This window comes from Phoca vitulina, unplaced genomic scaffold (assembly GCF_004348235.1).
Source record: "Phoca vitulina isolate PV1807 unplaced genomic scaffold, GSC_HSeal_1.0 scaffold31, whole genome shotgun sequence".
Taxonomy (NCBI): Eukaryota; Metazoa; Chordata; class Mammalia; order Carnivora; family Phocidae; genus Phoca; species Phoca vitulina.
Window position 1 is genome coordinate 13,352,508 of NW_022589734.1, and position 25,591 is coordinate 13,378,098.

The following is a 25,591-nucleotide window of genomic DNA, read 5'->3' on the forward strand; positions in this document are numbered from 1 at the left end:
TTATGCATCTAGCCTTTGAATTGTCTTTCTTTTGCCAGAACAATGGGAAAATGACTGATAAAAGATGATTGTTCTCCATATTTAGATCCTAGGTCATTTTATGGATTATTAACTTTGCCAAACTGCATGTGGGATTAATTGGAAACAATTGCAATATTCTCACTACATTGCACCACTTCCTTTCGTTAATTAAGAGACATTACCCTCTGTTCTACAGATGACAAAAGGGATGGTTCTTCTTTTATGACCAGGCGGCAGCCATAGAAAGAGAGGCAGGAATTGCTATGTGTCTGAGAACCAAGGAGGTGATAGAGGGCAGGAATTTCAGTATGGCAGCTGCAGGGAGAGATGCTGAGTCCAACCTCTGGGCTCTTAGTTACACTCAGGTCTAAGCGTCTGATTCCAGCTGCCCAATTACACTTGTACCTCTCTATTTGCTAGGTCACAAAAGCAAGCTGCCTAATAATGGAAAAACATGTTAAAGAGGATTAAACAACAATGGAGTTAAGGAAGAAAGTCACCTCACTATTCACAATTACATATCTATATTTAATTTTTTAATTAAAAATACATTGGAAATAAAATTAATAAAACAATATCTCTCTCTATATTTTAGCAATAAACCTTTTTAAAAAATACTCCTTTATTTTGAATTTAAGAGTGTTGGGGATGGAGTGTGTGTGTGTGTGTATCTGGGGTATATGCGTATCTCTGGGCTTCAACAGATCATATCTGCGATCAGATTACCATAAGGGATATAGCAATTCAACAAATATCTATTGAACATCCACTTTGCAAGCTAGATATGGTAAGAGGACAGAGGAAGATTCTGGGAATGGGGATGAAAGGAATATTGAAGACTTCACGGTGGTCTTTGAGTTGAGATGTTTTCTGGTCACTCAGTCAGCCCATGTCCTCTCTGATTTAGGGACCTCTTCATAAGCAGTTGACCCTGCCCACATCACACTTTCTGCCCCGGTTTCTATCTGGCTAATTCCCACATCTCCTTCAGGTTCCCATATAAAGCCACTTCTTCCAGGAAGCCCTCCCTAACCATTTCCCCAGACTGATCAAGTCCTAACCCTTATGCACTGCTGTAATTCTATTTCCCCCAAGATAGCTCTTACCATATTCTGTGGTTGTGGCATGTTTACTTGTCTGCCCTTCAGGCAAAACGATAAGCTTCATGACAGCAGGTACTAAATCCATCTTGCTTTCTATTGTTCTCCCCGTATATTCTCCAGTGTCTGGCAGGGTGTTAAATATATATTTGCCAAGCGAATGAATAATGAACAAGGGAAGAATGATTGAATGAAGAGGAGTTGAACAGATCAGTGTTTCCCAAACTATAGTTCATAAACTCTAGTTCCTAAGGGCTTCCAGAAAAAGAGGAATCCAATGTTTAGAAAAAATTGGGTTAAACAAAGCTAGCTAGGTTTACTTGTTGCAGGATTTCTCAGAGCATTTGAAATGCCAATGTGGATATAACCTCCAAGTAGAATGGGCATATAGTATACAGTATTACCCAGAACTGTATCGACCACAGCTCTTTTTTTCAGTAGAGCATTTCCTAAGACCAATATTCTGGAAAGAATATAGTGACAAATGGTGCAAAAGACAGAAAATAAGGGAAGTGCATTGTCTGATGAGTTGTTTATTTTTTCAAAAGTAGCTCAAGAGTAAGTAGGGTTGTGGAAGGCAAGAGAGAATTGCAACATGGTGTCCAACACGATAGAGAACTCCGAGACCTAGAAAGACTTTACAGACAGTGCAGCAAGCTGGTGGATTTTTAATGGCAGTCCTCTAGATTATTAATACATTTTGTAATATTTCCAACTTTTAAATAAAAAAAAAAATCAGGCCCATCAAATTACCACATTGCCAGAGAAGCTCTTTCTGGCTGGATGCTGACAGGGGCTCTTTCTGCTACACGATTTAGATCAGGATGGACCTAGAGGATATCATAGTAAGTGAAGTAAGTCAGACAGAGAAAGACAAATACAGTGTGATTTCACGCATCTGTGGAACCTAAGCAACAAAACAAACAAACAGAAACAGAGACAGAATCATAAATACAGAGAACAAACTTGTGGTCACCAGAGGGGAGATGGGTGGGGGGGTGGGTGAAATAGGGGAAGGGGATTAAGAGGTACAAACTTCCAGTTATAAAATAAATAATTCACTGGGCTGAAAAGTACAGCATAAGGAATATAGTCAATAATACTCTAATAATGTTGAATGGTGGCAGATGGTGACTACATTTACCGTTGTGAGCACTGAGTAATGCATGGAATTGTCAAATCACTGTTGTATACCTGAAGCCGATATAATATCGTATGTCAGCTCTACCCCAATAATAAAAAATTTTTAAGATCCTGCATAAACCAACACTTTACTCCAGCTTCCCAAGTATAACCCAAAGAAACATAATCATTCCTGTTACTTTTTTTCTGTGATGGCACTAGGTGCCTTGCAACTTTCATATCAGTTAATGCTTACTGCATCAGGTTCTGCAGAAGGAGGATAAAAAGACATGGTAAATGGACACCTGGGGGGGCTCAGTTGGTTAAAGGTCTGCCTTCGGCTCAGGTCATGATCCCAGGATCCTTGGATCGAGCCCCACGTCGGGCTCCCTGCTCAGCAAGGAGCCTGCTTCTCCCTCTCCCTCTGCCCCTCTCCCTGCTTGTGCTCTCTCGCGCTCTCTCTTCAAATAAATAAAATAAAATCTAAAAAAAAAAAAAGACGTAGAAAAACTTTTTTTTCAATTTTTGAATGAGTGATGAATTAATGACTTGGGAGAAATATCAAAATAGACATAATTAGAAAATTCCTTTAAAAGCACAAATGTGGGAGCTAGACAGGTCTGGGTTTATATCCTGACTCTCTCCATATAATATACCAGTTATATGACCTTTAGGAAAACAAACATATACATTACCAGATGCCGTGCTGCGCACTCTCCGTACGTTAATTCATTTCACCCTCACGATGACCCTAAGGAAAGGATGAGGCTCAGACATGTTTAAGAAAATTAAATATGTCGCAAGTGAGAGAGTCAGATTCAAACCCTAGGTTATTTAATGACAAAGCCAGTTCCTTTCCACCAGCCTGAAAACTTCACGAGGACAGACAGGACATCTGTTTTGCTTATGTTTGTGTGTCCAGAGTCTGGCACAGAGTAAGCTGTTAATAATTGTCTGTTGAATGACCAAATGAATATATGAATGTATGAGTGACTAAGCAAATTATAATGCTACTTTCAATATACTTTCTCTTTTTGAACCTTATTTTTTTTTCTTCTGTTGGCTCCTTGTATGTATTCGAAGACTGAACTGAATGGGTCAGCAGTCTTAGGGATAGACAGTTCATGGTCAAAACAGATCTCCGGCTCCAGAATATTTGGCCATTAGTAGCAATGATGACTGTGACCATTGAGAACATTGAGGGTAAAGTGATAGCTGATTGTGGGGGTGCTGTCCCATGCAGCTAAGATGAACTGGATAGTTTGAAACAACTCCTTATGATTGTGACATTAGCATGAAGGCTGAGAAGTGTAGTTGTAGGAAGTATGGGTTGAAGGGAAAGTGTCTAAATGGAAGGAAGTGTGATTATAAAAAGAAAAGGGTGAATTCCAGCCAGCTCTAAGGCCTTGGGAGCAAACCTCTTCTTAATGATTGGGATAGGGTTTCTGGTGATGGTGTTGGCATTGGTGGTGGAGGTGGGGACAAGGAATATCTAAGATGAGTCTACTTTGGGTCAGTTTTGATGCTAAGTACTTAACCAGAACCACCTCATTTCTTCTGACAATAATCTTACAACTTAGTCATTATTTCTATCACCTTTTTATACATGTGGACTTAGTAAAGATCTCACAGCTAAATAATAGGGCCAATTTAAACCCTGGTCCTCCCCATTCCAGGGCCTGGGCTTTGAACCCAATGCTATTGTGCCTTTGGAGAATGTCACGGAGGCCATATTTCTCTTCCAATTAGGTTTTGTTGTGAGTTCAACATCTACATTTCTCATTGACATGGATCAGGAATTCAGGAAGGGCTTGGCTGGGTGATTCTGGCTCCAGTCTCTGATGAGGGTGCGGTCAGACAGTGACTGTGAGGGCTGGGGTTGGAGCATCTGGGAACTCTCTCTATGCTGTCTCCACCTGGGCTAGGTTGGGCTTCCCCCTAAGATGGCACAGAGAAGTCAATTGCTCACTTGCCAGTTAAATGCTTCAAGAGTAAATATTCCAACTAGTGAGATGGAGGCTGCATTGCCCTTTATGACCTAGCCTCTGTAGTCCCACAGAATTATTTCTACCACACCGACTACAAGCGTGCTCCAAGCCCTCCCCTCCACCCAGAGTCACGGGAAGAGGAATTAGTTTCCACCCCCTGACCACGAAGTGGCAAGGTTCTGAAGAGTAGGTGGGATGTGTCCGACTTTGGAAACTGTTATCTGCAACGTGGAGGTTTGGGGATGGATGGGGACGGGTAAGAGGGAAGGCACACACATGGAGTACTTACCATTTGCTGGAGGCCTCTTTTAACTTACACCAAGGAACTTTATAAAGGGAGCATTGTAATCTCTTTCCATTTTAGACCTGAGGACACAGAAGCTCAGAAATGTACCTGGCCAATGTCATTCAGCACTGGCTATACCCCAGGCCACCTGACAGATGCTTTTTACAAACACCACCTCCCACTTACGCTCGATTTATTCTTATCTGCATTGTTCATAGGAGGAAGCAGAGCCTAACTAGCTTGCCCCAGTAAGCAGGCAGCAGAACTAGAATTCAGTCCCAGGTCTCTCCCTACTTACTATATTCTCCACCTTTTTTTTTTATCTTTTTTTTTTTTAAAGATTTTATTTATTTATTTATTAGAGAGCGAGCGAGAGAGAAACAGCATGAGAGGGGAGAGGGTCAGAGGGAGAAGCAGGCTCCCCACTGAGCAGGGAGCCCGATGTGGGACTCGATCCCAGGACTCCGGGATCATGACCTGAGCCGAAGGCAGTCACTTAACCAACTGAGCCACCCAGGCGCCCTATATTCTCCACCTTTTAAAACCTCATTCATTTGCCCCATTATTCGGTCCACTGTGTATCTCCTCCCCCTTCTTGTGTCTTTCTTGGGTCTCAGTCCTTTTTGGATGCATGTCATCACATAACTTCCACATGGTGCTTTGGAGAGAATTAAAGGAAGCATCGAGACCACCAGCCCTCTGGGAAACTGCCCTTTTCTATTGTTCTCCCAAGGCTGTCACATAGACATTCTGCTGAGCTGGCCAAAAGGCAATTTGAAAAATGGCTTTGGAGATTGGCAGTCACACGATTTGGCAGACTGAGGTATTAACTGCTCTGTTATAGATGATGCCGGAGGCCTCAGGTCTTTTTCCTGTCAGGCTTTGCCTTCCTTCTGGGAAGCTCTGTGTGAAGCAGCCCCCTTTGCTCTGAACAAGAATCTTTTGACCTCATACCTTTCTTGTTTATGGTATCATGGGCCTTCCAAGAGAGAGCAGAAAGAGGCTGGTCTAAGTTTAGCAACCCTGGTGAGCTTAATATGGCTTTGGCAAGAAGATCTCGATACAAAGAGTCTTAGTTGGCCAAGAATAGCAATGGACAAAATAAACTCATTTTATTTTATTTTTATATTTTTAGTCATCATGTCTATTTTATTTTATTTTATTTTAATTCTAGTAGTTAACATACAGTGTAATATTGGTTTCAGGTGTACAATATAGTGATTCAGCACTTCCATACAACACCCAGTGCTCATCACGACAGGTTACAACTCCACACCCCCCCAAAAAACCCAAATAATCCAACTAAAAATTAAACTCGTTTTAAAAACAATCAATGGAAAGAGAGAGAAAAAGAGAAGAGGGAGGGAGGAAGAAGGAAGGGATGGAAAAGGAAAGAAAGAAGGAAGGACTCTAAAAATGAAAAATAAAAAAGATTTTTTTAAAAAGGGATTGATAAGATGTTGGTTGAAAAAGGGAAAAAGAAAAATTCAAAAAAAAAATAAAGAAGGAAGGAAGGAAACAGAGGTTGGGGAAGTCAATCAGCTCACCATCTGAATATGTGCCAACCCCAAGTTGGTAGAAGGAAGGTAAGCAAGGTAGAAGAAGAAGCATTCACATGGCCACTGCCATCTCGCGAGCTCCCCCATCCCATCTGCACGGCTTTGTTACTATCACGTGATATCTAATTAAACTTAATATTAAGAATAAGGGGCGCCTGGGTGGCGCAGTCGGTTGAGCATCCGACTCTCGACTTCAGCTCAGGTCATGAGCTCAGGGTCAAGCTCAGCGGTGAGTCTGCTTGAGATTCTCTCTCCCTCTGCTCCTCCCCCAACTCACGTGCTCACTCGTTCTCTCTCTCTCAAATAAATAAATCTTAAAAAATATTAAGAATAAACTTTTCCATTAATTGACACAGACCTTAGCCGATCATAGACATGATCTCTGGTTGCACACACAATAACCCGCAATATACTTATCTGCTTTTTATAGATGAGGAAATTGAGGCTCGCAGCACCTTACCCTGCAGAGGCAACCCTGCTCCATGCAGTGTATTATGAATCAAGCAGGTGGCAGCAAGGGCCGATCCCTGGGGGCATATAGATTGAGTCCCAGAACAAGTTAAATTTTCCCAAGACTCAGTGATTCCTCCAGCCCCGGGCCAGGCCTCCTAGCACAACCCTCTCGGACTCTGAGGCTGTCCCAGGCTTCAGAGTCTCCAGAAACTGCATCACTAATAGCTTTTCTGTTGACACTAAGGCTATTTTGCTGTTTATGTGGGTGGAAATATGTTTTTTTTAATTATAATAAATATGTATTTATTATTTGAAGCATAAGTTTATTTTCTCTTCATTTCATTTAAATGAGAATTTATTAATCCCTTAGTACATGCACTGCCATTTATGTAGAGGTGGTGTGGAAACAAAAGTAAAAAAAAAACAAAAAAACCAACAACAATTAATAAACTTGAGCAACTGACAATGTAGTGGGAAAACAAGACATCACCCCAGAACTGAGTGAGCACAATCCCTGGGCACCCATGAGCAAGCCATTCCCTGGCCCCTCCATTTTTCTTTCTTAATTAGACTTTATTTTTAATTAATTAATTAATTAATTTACGTTTAAAGATTTTATTTATTTGAGAGAGAGAGCGCAAGCAGGGGGTAAGGGGCAGAGGGAGAGGGAGAAGCAGGCTCCCCACTGAGCAGGGCTCTATCCCAGGAGCCTGGGATCATGACCTGAACCAAAGGCAGCTGCTTAACCAACTGAGCCACCCAGGCGCCCCAATTAGACTTTATTTTCTAGAGCAGTTTTGGGTTCACAGCAAAATTGAACAGAAAGGACAGAAAGTTCCCATATATCCCCTACCCCACCCACACACACCCACAGCCTCCTCCATTATCAGCATCTGGTCCCAGAGTGTTACATTTGTTTCAACTGATGAATCACCACTGTCCTGTTACTACAATAACTACACTGACACATCATTATCACCCAAAGTCTGTAGTTGACATAAGGGTTCACTCTTGGTGTTATACATTCAATGGGTTTGGACAAATGTATGATGACACGTATCCACCATTATAGTATCATACAGAATAATTTCACTGCCCTAAAAATATCTCTGTGCTGCATCTATTCATTCCTGCCACACACATACACCCCCTCCCTAGCCCTTGACAACCACTGATCTTTTTACTGTCACCATGGTTTTACCTTTTCCCAAATGTCATATTGTTGGAATCATACACTATGAAGCCTTTTCAGATTGGCTTTTTTAACTTAGTAATAGACACTTAAGTTTCCTCCATGTCTTTTCACGGCTTCATAGCTCGTTTATTTTTTGTTTGCCTTTGAAGATTTTATTTATTTATTTATTTAAGAGAGAGAGCACGAGCAGGGGGAGGAGCAGAAGCAGACTCCATGCTGAGCAGAGCCCCATGTAGGGCTCTATCCCAGGACTTTGAGATCATGACCTGAGCCGAAATCAAAAGTTGGATGCTTAACCAAGGGAGCCACCCAGGCGCCCCATACATAGCTCATTTCTTTTAGGGCTAAATAATTTTCTGTTGCCTGGATGTACCAAGTTTATTTATCCATGCACTTCCTGAAGGACATCTTGGTTGCTTTCAAGTTCTGGCAATTATGAATAAACCTACCACAAATAGCCACGTGCAGGTTTTTGTGTCGACAAAAGCTTTCAGTCCATTTGGGTAAATACCAGCGGGTGCAATTGCTGGATTCCATGTCAAGAGTTTATTTTGTAAGAAACCACCAAACAGTCTTCCAAAATGGCTGTACTGTTTTGCACTCCCACCAGCAATGAATGAGAGTTCTTGTGGTTCTACATCCTCACCACCACTTGGTGTTGGTCCTTCCACTTTTTAAAGCCCCACCGAACTGAATTATGTGGAAATTACTGGAGAACCAGAAATAAGGCCAAAAATGATTCTAGGCAACTAAACTAAAAGTCACATCACATCCTGTGATGTCCATGTGACAGGGTTTCTCAGCATCTCCTCAAAGCTGCCATATTCTTACTCTGTACAAAATACTATTAAGTTAGACTTCCTGTTTTCCCAACCGATTAAGAATTAGAAGCATTCCACGTTCTGCATGGAGCACTGGGTGTTATGCACAAACAATGAATCATGGAACACTATATCTAAAACTAATGATGTAATGTATGGGGATTAACATAACAACAACAACAAAAAAATATTTTTCAACACCTCTTCAAAAAAAAAAAAAAAAAAAGAATTAGAAGCATTCAATAGATGGAGACAATAAGCTATAAAACAAGACACATGCATAGCCTGGTAATAAATGAGTTAACAAGCAAGTATGTGATCCTGCATTCTTTGGAGTCATAACTGCACATCAACTTCTCATAAATGGTGTTTATAAGAATGACCTTAAAATGATACATGCCCCCCGATGTTTACAGCAGTATTATCAACAGTAGCCATATTATGGAAAGAGCCCAAATGTCCATCAACTGATGAATGGATAAGAAAGATGTGAGATATATATATATAAAATATACACATACATAATGGAATATTACTCAGCGATCAAAAAGAATGAAATCTTGCCATTTGCAAGGACATGGGTAGAGCCAGACAGTATTATGCTTAGTGAAATAAGTCAGTCAGAGAAAGACAAATACCATATGATTTCAGTCATATGTGGAACCTAAGAAACAAAACAAATGAACATAAGGGAGGGAAGAAAAGAGAGAGGCAAACCATGAAACAGACTCTTAACTGTAGAGAACAAACAGGTTTGCTGGAGGGGAAGTGGGGGGATGGGCTAAATAGGTGATGGGGATGAAGGATGGGCACTTGTGATGAGCACCAGGTGTTGTATGTAAATGATGAAGCGACTAAATTATACACCTGAAACTAATATTACACTGTATGTTAACTAGAATTTAAATAAAAACTTGAAAAAAAAAAGAATACCTTAAAACACTTGTTGAAAGAAGGAAATGGTATTCAAGATGCCACAGCTATTAAAAATTGAGAAGTCCCAGATTTGTGCTTGCAGATTTGTGGTTGAAATTCAATGAAATGTATGTAAAACTTACTTAGCACAGTGCCTGGTACATAGCAGTGCTAATATATATTGGCTGGTATGTAATGATGGCGATGATGGTGATGATGTACCAAGTGGTTCAACAATAAGAAGGGGGGCAATGGAAAGGGAAGGGCATTGGAATTCCTCCAGCAATAATTAAGATCCTACTATGTCCCAAAGTGAATTCCAAGGTAAATAGTATGTGGTTCCTCTCCTTGAGGAAATACTCGTCTAGCATGTTATATAATTACAATAGAATGTGATAAATGTTATACACATCTATGTATAAAAGTAGAGTGATAACACAGTTGAAGGGGCTGTTAATTTGGACTACAAGATTAAAACCTACAGTAAATACTAGAGCTAGGCTCAAAGGATTTTGTTATTTGGTAAGGGGTAGGCATTTTAAGATAGGACATTCCTGGCAGAGGGAACGGACTATACAAAGGCAAGTTGTCCTGGAAATCATGGCACAGTCAAGAATGTAAGTCAGGGGGCGCCTGGGTGGCTCAGTTCGTTAAGCAACTGCCTTCGGCTCAGGTCACGATCCTGGAGTCCCTGAATTGAGTCCCGGATCGGGCTCCCTGCTCGGCAGGGAATCTGCTTCTCCCTCTGACCCTAACCCCTCTCATGTGCTCTCTCTCATTCTCTCTCTCTCAAATAAATAAATAAAATCTTTTAAAAAAAAAAAAAAAGAATGTAAATCAGGGTAAAATCAAAGAAAGTGTTGCCAGTAGATGGGCCAGAAAGTTCCCTGAAGGCCAGTTTATGATTAGCTAGCATATCATGGCAAAGAGTATGGATTTTATTTGGAAGGCAGCAGGTTGCTATAAAGATCTTAAGCTGAGGGACGCCTGGGTGGATCAATCAGTTAAGCGTCTGCCTTCGGCTCGGATCATGATCCCAGGGTCCTGGGATCGAGCCCCACGCCAGGCTCCCTGCAGGGAGCCTGTTTCTCCCTCTGCCTGCCGCTCCCCCTGCTTGTGCTCTCTCTGTCTCTGACAAGTAAATAAATAAAATTTTTTTTTTCAAAAAAAGGTTTTAAGCTGAGAAGCTACATGATTAAATGTCTGCTTTCACCGTGTACTCACACTGAAAGCAGGATAGAAACTGAACCTGAATGGGTAGAGCGTGGAGGCAGGGAACCCAGGCAGAGGTTCTTGGGATCTTCTGGGATAGAGCAGAAGTCCTGAAATTGGAGAAGAGGTGACAGGTAGACTCTACGGACTGAGTGGTCTGTTGGAGGGGCTCCAAGGAGCAGAGGGAGATGTAGAAAGTGCAGTCAAACATGATTCTGAGGTCCCTAACTTGGGCGATTGGGGCAATCCAATGAAGGAATTTTTTAGAAACCTGAGATTTATTTTTTAATCTTCTCTATCCTCTGGTAACATGAAAGAAGCTGAGTCTTTAATACCATTTCTTTTTTTTACACTTTTAAAAAAATTTTTTATGGGGCGCCTGGGTGGCTCAGTCAGTTAAGTGTCTGCCTTCGGCTCAGGTCATGATCCCAGGGTCCTGGGATCAAGCCCCACATCGGGCTCCCTGCTCAGTGGGGAATCTGCTTCTCTCTCTCCCTCTGCCCCTCTGCCTGCTTGTGCTCGCTCTCTCTTGCTCCCCAAATAAATAAAATCTTTTAAAAAAATTTTTAAGGTTTTATTTATTGAGAGCAAGAGAGAGAGTGCAAAAGGTGGGGGAAGGGCAGAGGGAGAGGGAGAAGCAGATTCCCTGCTGAGCAGTGAGCCAATCCCAGGACCCCAGGATCATGACCTGATCAAAAGGCAGGTGCTTAACCGACTGAGCCACCCAGGCGCCCCAATACCATTTCAATTCCAAGCTTATTTGATATTTTCTTGCTCCGTCCAAGAGAACACCACTTGATTTATGCCATAAGGCTAGAACCAAATGAATGCAATTTATTTTTCTAAAAGTTTCAATTAGGGATAGACAAATGCGTACTCAAATTCCAAGCCCCATAGGACCAAATAGAGTCTGAGGTGGGACCATCCAATGTGGCCAGCTGTGGCCACATGTGCCTATTGAGCACCTGAAACATGGCTACTCCTAATCGAGATGTGTTGTAGATATACAATACATATAATTCATAGCAGGTTTCAGAGATTTAGTACGATGAAAAGAATACAAAATACTTTTATACTGATTGCATGTTGAAATAGTATTTTGGATATATTGGATTAAATAAAATATATTACCAAAATTAATTTCACTATTTTTTTAATGCAACAACTAGAAAATTTTAAATTACATATGTGGCTCCCATTATATTTCTATTGAACGGCACTGGTCTAGGAAATTCAATTTTTGTGGCATCAATACTTAATGACTATATACAGACCAAGGGTATATTTTATATTGCTTTTCTTCCCATTACTGGGGAGGGTCTCACCACCTGATGTTTTCTATTATCTTACTATGTGTCCTTATTTTCATTAAGACGGTAGTTACCATAGCACCTGTGGCAACACACTGTATTTACTATACCTAGAGGGGGTGAAATAAATAGACATCAGTCTGTCACTCAGGTTTACACACTTATATTTTTTTCATGTGTATCTGGGTCTTTGCAAAACTGAGTGTAATTCCTGCCCGTGTCACTGGCTCCTTTGGGTCTGTATGAGGATAATAATGATCCCGTGCCCACTTCAGAGGGATATGTGGATAGACACTTACAACAGACTTTGAAAGTTATTCTTAGGGCACAGTATCACTATAACGTCAACACAGTTTAATATAGTAATGGTATCTAATATTACGTTCGAAGCTGGAGGCAGGCAGAAAGGGCAAGGCAGCTGCCTTCGGTGGATATGGGTGGGGGGTGCAGAAGGGAGAAGAGAAGTCAGACTAGGACAAACCAAAAAAGGGTGATCAATGTTAATATTTGTTCCCATAGACTTTAACAGTCCTTTTTAGGTACTTCACACATTCAGCAACAGGGCTTCACTGGCTGGGAGAAGACTGGGAGCCCAGGGACCCCTCCTCATACAGGTCAGCCTGGCTTTGATATGGACAGAGCAAACAGGTTGGAGTTTTTTATGTTGATCATCCTGTTTCATGATGCTTTAAGTGTTAGGCTCATTTATGCCATGTGAGTTTCTCAAAGAGTCTCTCATTCATGGGCCAATTCTATGTTTTAACATATTTGCCCCCCAATAAATATCTCAGAGATGACACAGATGCTAAGAAAGGGAAATTGGGATAGACCGAGATGATTCTTATCACCTTCACCCAAGACAGTCCTGGCTTCAAAATACCCAGAGATTTGCCTTAAGGATTTCAATCTGGTGGAAAGTAGAGGCTGGGGGAATTGGCTTTTAAGAGGTGATGGCTTTCAGTTGGATGTTATGCTTTTCTGAGGAGGCTGGGGGAGGGTTTATGATGATCAAGGTCAGGTTGGGGAGGGGGGGTTGACTAAAGATCCCCCTCAACCCAATTTATCCCTTTGGCATTTCAGGGAACTTAGATATGTGGCAAAAGTAGTAAACACTCCAGGTTTGTTTGCACAGGTGTTATAAATCCATGCACTCTACCATTTGAAAACTCAGTAATGTATCACATCTACAGTCACCCAGAAGAAAAATCAAGGAAAGTGCTAGTTACATCTCGAGATGTTACAGTTCAGAAATCTCTGCTAACTCAGCGTTGGCATTTAAGAGGTCCTCTACCCAAGAAGAATCAAACCAAAGGGAAATAAAAATGCACTGCAAAACTGTAGCACGCCCCTCCCCCCACCGAAGTTTCAAAAAAGGTTGTCAGTGGTGTTTACAGGGGGAGGAGGAGGCAGGTGGGGGGCACGAGGGGAGTGAGGTGTTCTGATCAGAACTCAAAAGGCACAGTTTGAATTATATAATGGAGCTGCTGTGAGTCAGGTGACAGGCTCACTGAGTAATTCCCTGCAGAAGGAGACAAACTGCATGTTAAAAAGCTGAACAAATACTTTAAAAAATAAAAAATAAAAAAAAATTTAAAAACCCAGGCCGTTGAGTTCCAGACTTCCAAGCTGCAGTTTACTCTGAATTCTCTCCAAGCTGAAACAGCTGGGCGGGTTTGGCTGGGTCGGGAGACTCACTCGCAGAGGCTGCTGCTGAGGGCCAAGTGCAGGTCGGGCGGGGGGTCTGGTTGGATCACCGGGTTACTTTCTGTTTCATTTCGAAATGTTCCCTGCTTCTGGAATTGGTTCCCTCCGATGTCAAGGAAAACGCATGATTCCTTGGAGACTCCAGCCAGGCTTTTAAGGACCGGGGCTTTGTGAAGGTAAGAGGCATACGTGTCCTGCCTGCCCCAGGGCTGCCACCTCGCAGTGGTCTGGGTGCGAGCAGGGAGCACCAGGAGGAATCTGCCAACTTGTTCTGGGATCTGATCGAGGCCAGAGAAACCATCTGTGGAGGGGCTTTAAGGTTAGCAAAGGGGTAAGGTGGATCCTTCCTGCCTAGATGGGTGGCCAGCCCGTCCATGGTGAGTGGAACCGGTCCCCAACTCCCGTGGGCTCCCTTCCCTCCCCCATTCCGTCCTACGGAGGAGTTGTCAGCAGTCAGGGACTTGGCACGGGCTGGCCCGGGACCGGGAAGGAAGGCGAAGGGGCTGCCTGGCACCGAAGAACTGCTTGGGTGTGTGTAGCATGTGTATTTAAGAGCCCGACTCTTGAGGAGACTGTTGCTCAGTCTAAGAAAGCACAGCTATTAGAAAGCCAGAAAACACACCTAGAGGGGAGGATACTTGCGTGAGCAAAGAGTCTTGGGAAACCTGTAAGGTAGGTGTTTGAGTTTTAAATAATTTTATTGCTTTTCGTGTATTTGTTAGCTGGATTTTGTATAGGTTTTATGTTTGGTTGGGTTTAGGGAATTTTTGCTTTTTGGAGCTGCCAGTATGGATTGATTTGGTTTTTCAGTCTCTGGACCCGGGTCATAGGATGTCTTGGAACCCACTGGTGTATGGGATGCGGATGCCTGGAAGTCAGGGGACATTGATGGGAAACTGGCTAGCGATGTTTTTCAAATCAGGGGATTCACTTGCAAATCTCACTGCAGTGGAGGCTTGCCCTGGACTCGGGCTGAGGCAGGCAGCACTTAGGAACCTCAGGAAGTTTCTGACTTAAAGAGACAGGAAAGGAAAAACTGGGTCAGCAGTTGTTATTTGCGGGGGAGGTGGGCGCAGGGAAAAGTTGTGGATGATAAAAGAGAAAGACGATCGGGGAGATAGAAGGATAAATCCTGATTTGGTGAGATCCCATTGCGGGCTGTGGCATTTTGAGGTTTGAGGTGTGACGATAAAAATCAATATGGCAACTGATAACAGCTCACCGGGCATCAATAAGAAAGCTATAATGGATTCTTTTTCTCACTGACTCCTAGAGACCTCTGGAAATAAGCAAAGGGTTAGTTTCTAAGAGTTCCTTTCTAATTGCTATTCTTTTTTGGCCACACTGAGGTGCTCTAAACAAAATGTGGTGATGTTAGAGCCAAAGAGAAAACATGCTGTGTAAGAGGTCTAAGAAGGGATATTCAAGTTTTTGGCTGCACCTCACCCCTTCCCCACCTTACTCGCCAGTTTTTGGTAAATTCTAGGAGCCGAATGTGTCTAATATAAACAACTCTTTAGAGAGGTGCAGGGATTGCTGTGAGAGGATGTTTGGATTTCACAATAAAAATGATCTTGACTCAGTGGTTCTTAAATCCGTGAGACCACGGACCCCATTTGGGAACAGAAAAGATTTTGTTGATCATGAATTTTCTAGAGTCCTCGCTCTACTGTGGCCCTATCACCCCCATCTCTTCCCGTGCTCAACGAACACGACTAAATGATGACAACAGAGCCAAAAGGCATAACGTAGTGAGGTTTCTAATTAAAGCCCACGTTTGGGATAGAGACAGTATAATATCATAAATATTCATAACATAAGAGAGCTGCTCATGGAGCCCCCTCTGCAGGTCACGGCAGTCCCCTGAAAAAGCACTGCTTCCATAGTGAGTTCCTTTTATCCAGATTTCCATCTGCTGAAACCGATGGAAAACCTGCATTTCTGCACTTCAATAATATAATGAGGACTGAGATTCATAAGGATGACCTCCAGCCACCACAGATCCGTCAGGGCCTTGCAGATCACAGAAGACGATGCGGTGCTCTGACTCATTTTACTTTTGAGTGCATTGCCTTGCACTCCAGTGCACTGAAGTTTGGTAACCTGCCTAAATCGTGGTGCCCACATTTTCCACCCCAAGAGACAGAACTCGTGGTTTTACAAAGGGATTTTTGTGTTACTTTCAGGGTGAGGCACAGTCTGGGAAATAGGGTTTGGAGACCAAGATACCACGTTTGGAGGTCCATTTCTGGGACGGTTCAATAATTCATGGAACAGCTGGTCAGAAGATGCGAGACAGGCAGGCTTTTGAAAATCCAGTCCTTGCAGAAATGTGGATACTTTGTTTAAAAGCGTCAGTCTTTTGTGTTCAGGCTGACTTGGGTTTGCCTTCCTATTCTCCCACCTATAAAGTCAGTGACGTTGGGCAAGCTTCTTGACCTTTCTCAGCCTGTTTTTTCATCTGTAAAATTGAATCGTAACTGTACTTACCTCATTGGTTATCTGGGAAGTGAATAAAATGATGTATAAGTGGAACAGCTCATAATTCAATTCTGGCATAAGTAGCATCTAATAAACAGTAGCTGCTATTATTATTGTTATGATTTGTGCTATTTAGTGACCACAAAATAGTTGAAAAATGGGGCCACGTTTTTCCTTTTAATATCCCAAAGAGTAAGGAATAATGTTGTTCCAACGTTAGAACAACATTCGGGATCCTCAGAATGTTCTGGAATGAAGTTATTAGCATATCTGTTCCTCTGGGGGAAGAGTCTATTGAACTGGTTTAAGCCACATAGGACTTCAGTGGCAAGAATGGGGCGCGGGGGGGTGTAGGAATGCTTCTCTCCAGACTTGCTGCGCCCTACCCCCTGGATCACACTGCTCCTGATGATCTCACCAGGGGCAGAGGTGGGGCAACAAAGGCAAAGAAGCCCTCGTCTCTAGAGAGCCTCAAACATCTTCCCACTGATGGAGTTTGATGAGGCAGACTTGGTTTTCCCCACTTGAGCCTGCTATTAGTTGTGGCTCTGCTGGTTTTTTCTCCTGAATTGCTGGGCTCAGACACCCTACAGGTGTCTGCCCACGTGACCAGCTCATGCAGATGGGTGATTGTGATCAAGACTCCAGGCCTCCAAAGGGGACAGCACTAAATCTGCTCCCCTTGTGTAAGCCCCTTACAGGCTCTGCTTCCATTTTTCTCTCTCAGTCTCCTAACATGGGGATTTAAAGCCTCCCATCAAGCAAACTCCTGATCGTGTGTTATAAAGTCCAAAAACAGCCGTATAATTAATCTAAAGGATAAATATGTCAAAAGTTTTGCATTCCATGGGTATTCTGCTTCCTGTAGAATTCAGCATCCACAGTTACAGGAAGGTGCTAAGAGAGGGATTTCATAAAAGATCATCCAGGAATAACCTGGGCTTCTCAAGAAAACTAACTGAATAAAAACTACCCCCCCACACAAACACACAATGGCAGAGTTAAGAATGGTGGAGAGAGTCTTCTTTTAAGAAATGCACCACAAAGACAACACAAAAGTCTAAAATGAATAGAAACAGAAGCAAAGTCCAGTAGAATTACAGGTAAGTCACAAGATTCAAAAATAAAGAAGCAAATTCTGAAATGTAAAAACACCCCGAAGTTGGAAATATGATAATGCTAAGGAAAAAGAAAAAGGAGCAGAATGTGGGAGAAACCACAGAGAGAGCCCTGTAGCTCTCTGAGTCAGCCCTGGAGCCTGAGTCAATCATTCCTCATTGATAAAATGGTAACAATAATCTCTATCCTACTCCAGGGGTTACTGAGAGACACAAATGAGAGACTGTGTCGGAACTGGGAAGATTGACGAGAACCTTAGAGTATTCCCTCAACACTGTTGAAACCTTGAACTTTAGCTGGACTGGTCAGTAGGTTTTAATAACTATTTAGGACTAAAGAAAATTGACAAAAAAGAAGGAATGTGCGTATTACTAAAAAACAGGATTTTCGGGGCGCCTGGGTGGCTCAGTCAGTTAAGCATCCGACTCCTGATTTCAGCTCAGGTCATGATCTCAGGGTTATGAGATTGAGCCCCCGAGTTGGGCTCCATGCTCAGTGGGGAGTCTGCTTAAGATTCTCTCTCTCCCTCTGCCCCTTTCCTGCAGGCATGTGCTCTCTCTATCCCTAAAAAAAAAAATAAATCTTAAAAAAAAACAACCCATAGAATTTTCTTCTTAGGAATACAGAAGAAAAGAAAATCACTTTGGATAATCTATAGCTAACGAATAGCCAATAACTACTGTATTCATTTGCTAGGGCAACCATAACACATACCTCAAACTAAGTGGCCTAAACAGCAGAAACTTATTTTCTGATAACTCCGGAGGCTGGAAGTCCAAGATCATGGTGTTGGCGGTGTTGGTTTCTCCTGAGCCCTGCTCTCCTTGGCTTGAAGATGGCTGCCTTCTCTCTGTATCCTCACATTGTTCAACCTCTGTGTATGCACATCCCTGGGGTCTTTTCCTCTTTTTATAAGGACACCAGTCCAATGGGATTTGGGCTCTACGTAGATGACCTCATTTACCTTTAACTACCTCCTTATAGGCTGTATGTCCAAATACAGTCCCATTCTGAGGTACTGAGGGGGTTAGGGTTCAACATATGGATTGGGGAGGGACACAGTTCAGCCCATAACATCTGTCAATTAAGAAAGCTCATTAAAAGGTATGTTCTTGTTTTAGAAATGTATCAGGTCCCTAAAGGAAAATGGTATCTCCATAAAGGAAAAATGAAATCTCCAGATTACCATGATGGAGAGACATCACAGAAAGTAGTCTGGTAGACCTGGCCCAAGATTCAAGAGGAGCTTGGCTTCCTGGTGTATTTCCACTGAGAGGGGAAGGGAGGAGCTTGTTTTCTGACTTCCTTCCAGGTGTTCTGTCCAAGAACTAGCAGACTAGTCCCTGTCACGGTTGCATCTCTGCAGTGATAGCTATTCTGGGAGGATGGATTTCACATTGTTTGGAATTAGATGCTCCTTTGAGGTCCAAAGGATTGTGGCATTTCATTGGCTCATTTCCCACTTCCTTTCAATATTCTGTCTTTTGAAGGAAGTCAAAGATTGATCCTACCATCTGGGGTCCTGCCATGTTCGGTGTGATCATGCACACTTTTCCCCATTTCTTCAGTCAGTTCACAGCAGTGTGAACAGTGATATTCAGTGACATGGTTGCCGGAAATACACACACATGTACACACATATGTGCGCACACATGCATATTTATTCATTCCTGAAACAGAATTTGTGAGTAGAGAGGAGGTGTTTTGTAAGTGACATTTGCACATCATTTTCTTTTTGAATGTCAGATCTTTGATTTCAGAGAAAGAGATACGGGGTCCAGCTCACGGCTGAGGTGTCCCCACAAATATGAGAAGCACCAGAGAACTGACGCTTATTCTCCATTCACAGGCATGAAAAGGCTCGAAAGGGGAAGCAGGTGATTCGCAGGTGTTTGTAGATAAGAGTGAGCATGCTCACTGCCTTCCTGTGGCCCCTTACCACTCACAGCCTCACCTTTAGGGGACCATCTGCACACTGTGGTAGGGCACATCCCAGCCAGATCCAAACAGGAAACACAAGGAGATCGTGCAAGCAAGGCATACCTTGATTTTCTTTTTAAAACAACTGGCAGTGGTGAAAAATTCTATTAGAAGGAACAAAGAAGCACACATTTAGGAATTTGTAAAACACCTTCTCATGTCCTTTTGCATTAAAAACAAGGTATGCCTTAGGGGCGCCTGGGTGGCTCAGTCATTAAGTGTCTGCCTTTGGCTCAGGTCATGGTCCCAGGGTCCTGGGATGGAGCCCCATGTCCGGCTCTCTGCTCGGTGGGGAGCTGCCTTCTCCCTCTCCCTCTGCTTTTCCCTCTGCTTGCCGCTCTGCCTGCTTGTGCGCACGCTCGCTCTCTCTGTCAAATAAATAAAATCTTAAAAAAAAAAATGTGTGCCTCCATGCCCAAGGGGAAAGAATTGGTTCCCCGAGCATCATGATCATACCTTCTGAGCTGGCTCCTCATGCTGTCTCAGCACAAAGAACACACTCCTTTCTTGGCAGACAGTTTTCCCCTTCTACCAGGATCCATTTCAAAGGCAGGGGAAGGAAGGTATTAGTACACTAAATTAGTTTGCCCAACCTTCAAGCCGTTTGGATGCAATGTTCTCTCCAAGTGTCAGGTGCTCTTGTCTGGGTTATTAGAAAGAGGCTGTTGAGAGGGCGGAGCAAGATGGCGGAGGAGTAGGAGACCTGGATTTCATCTCCTCTCAGGAATTCAGCTGGATAGGGATCAAACCATTCTGAACACCTACAAACTCAACAGGAGATCAAAGAAAAGAAGAGCAACAACTCTCTGAACAGAAAAGCGACCACTTTCTGGAAGCTGTAGGGAAAGCTCGCAGGGAACAAAAGCTCCGGAGAGCAAACCCGAGCAGATTACTTAGCCCGGACCGGCAAGGGCGGGGCAATTTTGCCTCCGGCAAAGACATTTGGGAACCACGGCAACAGGCCCCTCCCCCAGAAGATCAGCAAGAACAGCCAGCCAAGACCAGGTTTACCGATCAATGAGAACGGCTGAACTCCAGCGCTAGGGGAACACTGCACATAGAATTCATGGCTTTTTTACCATGATTCTTTAGTCTTTCAAAGTTAATTATTTTTTTTTAACTGTCTTTTTTTTCTTTTTTCCTTTTTTCTTTTTTTTTGAATTTTTCTTTTTCCCTTTTTCAACCAACATCTTATCAATCCCTTTTTTAAAAAAACATTTTTATTTTTCATTTTTAAAGTCATATTCTATCCCTTCATAGTAGTTACCCGTATTTTTGGCATATATATATAAGTTGTTCTCTCTTTAAAATCTTGAGATAGTTTCTTCTAACAGATCAAAATATACTCTAAATCTCTAGTGTATGGTTTTTTTCTACTCCCCTGCCTGATCACATTCTCTCCCTTTTTTCTTTCTTTTTTTTTTTTTAACCTCTTCTTTCTTTTTTCAAACAACTTATCAAATCCTTTTTTAAAATTTTTTATAATTTCCATCTTTACAGTCATATTCCATCCCTTCATCATATCAACCCTTATTTTTGTACATATATAAGTTTTTCTTTCTTTAAAATTTTGGGAGGGACTTTCTTTTAACAGACCAAAATACACCCAAAATCTAGTGTGTGGCACTGATCTATAATCCAGCCTGATCATATTTGATCACATTCTGTTTTTGTTTTGTTTTGTTTTGTTCTGCTTTTGTTTGTTTTTATCTTTATCTTTTTCTTTTTTCTTTTTTTCTTTCCTTTTCCTTTTTCTCTCTTTCCCTTTCTTTTCCCACTGCTTCAGGTCTTTTCTGATTTGTTTAGAGTATATTTTCTGGGGACGTTGTTACCCTGCTAGCATTTTGTTCTCTCATTAATCTATTCTCCTCTGCACAAAATGACAAGACGGAAAAAATCACCTCAACAAAAAGAACAAGAGGTAGTACCGACTGCCAGGGACCTACTCAATACGGACATTAGTACGATGTCAGATCTAGAGTTCAGAATCATCACTTTAAAGATACTAGCTGGGCTTGAAAAAAACATGGAAGTTATTAGAGAAACCCTTTCTGGAGAAGTAAAAGAACTAAAATCGAACCAAGTAGAAATCAAAAAGGCTATTAATGAGGTGCAATCAAATATGGGGGCGCTAACTGCTAGGATAAATGAGGCAGAAGAAAGAATCAGTGAGATAGAAGACCAAATGATGGAAAATAAAGAAGCTGAGAAAAAGAGAGATAAACAACTACTGGATCACGAGGGCAGAATTCGAGAGATAAACGATACCATAAGACGAAACAACATTAGAATAATTGGGATCCCAGAAGAAGAAGAAAGAGAGAGAGGGGCAGAAGGTATAATGGAGCAAATTATAGCAGAGAACTTCCCTAATTTGGGGAAGGAAACAGGCATCAAAATCCAGGAAGCACAGAGAACCCCTCTCAAAATCAATAAAAATAGGTCAACACCCCGACATCTAATAGTAAAACTTACGAGTCTCAGAGACAAAGAGAAAATCCTGAAAGCAGCTCGGGAGAAGAGATCTGTAACCTACAATGGTAGAAACATTAGATTGGCAACAGACTTATCCACAGAGACCTGGCAGGCCAGAAAGGACTGGCAGGACATATTCAGAGCACTAAATGAGAAAAATATGCAGCCAAGAATACTATATCCAGCTAGGCTGTCATTGAAAATTGAAGGAGAGATAAAAAGCTTCCAGGACAAACAAAAACTAAAGGAATTTGCAAACATGAAACCAGCCCTACAACAAATATTGAAAGGGGTCCTCTAAGCAAAGAGAGAGACTAAAAGCAACATAGACCAGAAAGGAACACAAACAATATACAGTAACAGTCACTTTACAGGCAATACAATGGCACTGAACTCCTATCTTTCAATAGTTACCCTGAATGTAAATGGGCTAAATGCCCCAATCAAAAGACACAGGCTATCAGATTGGATTAAAAAACAAGACCCATCGATATGCTGTCTGCAAGAGACTCATTTTAGACCCAAAGACACCCCCAGATTGAAAGTGAGGGGGTGGAAAACCATTTACCATGCTAATGGACACCAAAAGAAAGCTGGGGTGGCAATCCTTATATCAGACAAATTAGATTTTAAACCAAAGACTGTAATAAGAGATGAGGAAGGACACTATATCCTACTTAAAGGGTCTATCCAACAAGAAGATCTAACAATTGTAAATATCTATGCCCCTAACATGGGAGCAGCCAATTATATAAGGCAATTAATAACAAAAGCAAAGAAACACATCGACAACAATACAATAATAGTGGGGGACTTTAACACCCCCCTCACTGAAATGGACAGATCGTCTAAGCAAAAGATCAACAAGGAAATAAAGACTTTAAATGACACACTGGACCAAATGGACTTCACAGACATATTCAGAACATTCCATCCCAAAGCAACGGAATACCCATTCTTCTCTAGTGCCCATGGAACATTCTCCAGAATAGATCACATCCTAGGTCATAAATCAGGTCTCAACCGGTACCAGAAGATTGGGATCATCCCCTGCCTATTTTCAGACCACAATGCTTTGAAACTAGAACTCAATCACAAGAGGAAAGTCGAAAAGAACTCAAATACATGGAGGCTAAAGAGCATCCTACTGAAGAATGAATGGGTCAACCAGGAAATTAAAGAAGAATTAAAAAAATTCATGGAAACCAATGAAAATGAAAACACAACTATTCAAAATCTTTGGGATACAGCAAAGGCAGTCCTAAGAGGAAAGTATATAGCAATACAAGCCTTTCTCAAGAAACAAGAAAGGTCTCAAGTACACAACCTAACCCTACACCTAAAGGAGCTGGAGAAAGAACAGCAAATAAAGCCTAAACCCAGCAGGAGAAGAGAAATAATAAAGATCAGAGCAGAAATCAATGAAATAGAAACCAAAAGAACAGTAGAACAGATCAACGAAACTAGGAGCTGGTTCTTTGAAAGAATTAACAAGATTGATAAGCCCCTGGCCAGACTTATCAAAAAGAAAAGAGAAATGACCCAAATCAACAAAATCATGAATGAAAGAGGAGAAATCACAACCAACACCAAAGAAATACAAACAATTATAAGAACATATTATGAGCAACTCTATGCCAACAAATTAGATAACCTGGAAGTAATGGATGCATTCCTAGAGATGTATCAACTACCAAAACTGAACCAGGAAGAAATAGAACACCTGAACAGACCTATAACCACTAAGGAAATAGAAGCAGTCATCAAAAATCTCCCAAAACACAAAAGCCCAGGGCCAGATGGCTTCCCAGGGGAATTCTACCAAACATTTCAAGAAGAATTAATACCTATCCTTCTGAAAATGTTCCAAAAAATAGAAATGGAAGGAAAACTTCCAAACTCATTTTATGAGGCCAGCATTACCTTGATCCCAAAACCAGACAAAGACCCCATCAAAAAGGAGAATTACAGACCAATATCCCTGATGAACATGGATGCAAAAATTCTCACCAAAATACTAGCCAATAGGATCCAACAGTCCATTAAAAGGATTATTCACCACGACCAAGTCGGATTTATCCCTGGGCTGCAAGGTTGGTTCAACATCCGCAAATCAATCAACGTGATACAATACATTAACAAAAGAAAAAACAAGAATCACATGATCCTCTCAATAGATGCAGAAAAAGCATTTGACAAAGTACAGCATCCTTTCTTGATCAAAACTCTTCAGAGTATAGGGATCGAGGGTACATACCTCAATATCATAAAAGCCATCTATGAAAAACCTACAGCGAATATCATTCTCAATGGGGAAAAACTGAGAGCTTTCCCCCTAAGGTCAGGAACGCGGCAGGGATGTCCACTATCACCACTGCTATTCAACATAGTACTGGAAGTCCTAGCCACAGCAATCAGACAACAAAAAGAAATCAAAGGCATCCAAATTGGCAAAGAAGAAGTCAAACTCTCACTCTTTGCAGATGATATGATACTTTATGTGGAAAATCCCAAAGACTCCACCCCAAAACTGCTAGAACTCATACAGGAATTCAGTCAAGTGGCAGGATATAAAATCAATGCACAGAAGTCAGTGGCATTCCTATACACCAACAACAAGTCAGAAGAAAGAGAAATTAAGGAGTCGATCCCATTTACAATTGCACCCAAAACCATAAGATACCTAGGAATAAATCTAACCAAAGAGGCAAAGGATCTGTACTCAGAAAACTATAAAATACTCATGAAAGAAATTGAGGAAGACACAAAGAAATGGAAAAACATTCCATGCTCATGGATTGGAAGAACAAATATTGTGAAGATGTCAATCCTACCTCGAGCAATCTACACATTCAATGCAATCCCCATCAAAATACCATCCACTTTCTTCAAAGAAATGGAACAAATAATCCTAAAATTTGTATGGAACCAGAAAAGACCCCGCATAGCCAGAGGAATGTTGAAAAAGAAAAGCAAAGCTGGCGGCATCACAATTCCAGACTTCCAGCTCTACTACAAAGCTGTCATCATCAAGACAGTATGGTACTGGCACAAAAACAGACACATAGATCAATGGAACAGAATAGAGAGCCCAGAAATGGACCCTCAACTCTATGGTCAACTAATCTTTGACAAAGCAGGGAAGAATGTCCAATGGAAAAAAGACAGTCTCTTCAACAAATGGTGTTGGGAAAATTGGACAGCCACATGCAGAAGAATGAAACTGGACCATTTCCTTACACCACACACAAAAATAGACTCCAAATGGTTGAAAGACCTCAATGTGAGACAGGAGTCCATCAAAATCCTAAAGGAGAACACAGGCAGCAACCTCTTCGACCTCAGCCACAGCAACTTCTTCCTAGAAACATCGCCAAAGGCAAGGGAAGCAAGGGCAAAAATGAACTATTGGGACTTCATCAAGATAAAAAGCTTTTGCAAAGCAAAGGAAACAGTCAACAAAACCAAAAGACAACTGACAGAATGGGAGAAGATATTTGCAAATGACATATCAGATAAAGGGCTAGTATCCAAAATCTATAAAGAACTCATCAAACTCAACACCCAAAGAACAAAGAATCCAATCAAGAAATGGGCAGAAGACATGAACAGACATTTTTCCAAAGAAGACATCCAAATGGCCAACAGACACATGAAAAAGTGTTCAATATCGCTCGGCATCAGGGAAATCCAAATCAAAACCTCAATGAGATACCACCTCACACCAGTCAGAATGGCTAAAATTAACAAGTCAGGAAATGACAGATGTTGGCGGGGATGCGGAGAAAGGGGAACCCTCCTACACTGTTGGTGGGAATGCAAGCTGGTGCAGCCACTCTGGAAAACAGTA

General features: G+C 41.8%; 1 protein-coding gene across 9 annotated transcripts in view; it reads left to right on the forward strand.

Moving 5' to 3' along the window:
• The window catches only part of PHACTR1 (phosphatase and actin regulator 1), a 557,340-nt gene that overhangs the window by 232,019 nt on the left and 299,730 nt on the right, over nucleotides 1-25,591 (forward strand). The window contains exon 1 of one of the 9 annotated variants that reach the window (XM_032424843.1): nucleotides 11,820-13,862. The exons of 7 other annotated variants lie outside the window; for them this stretch is intronic. The gene's annotated coding sequence lies outside the window, so the exon portion shown is untranslated. One more of the 9 variants, XM_032424842.1, reaches the window with a different exon arrangement.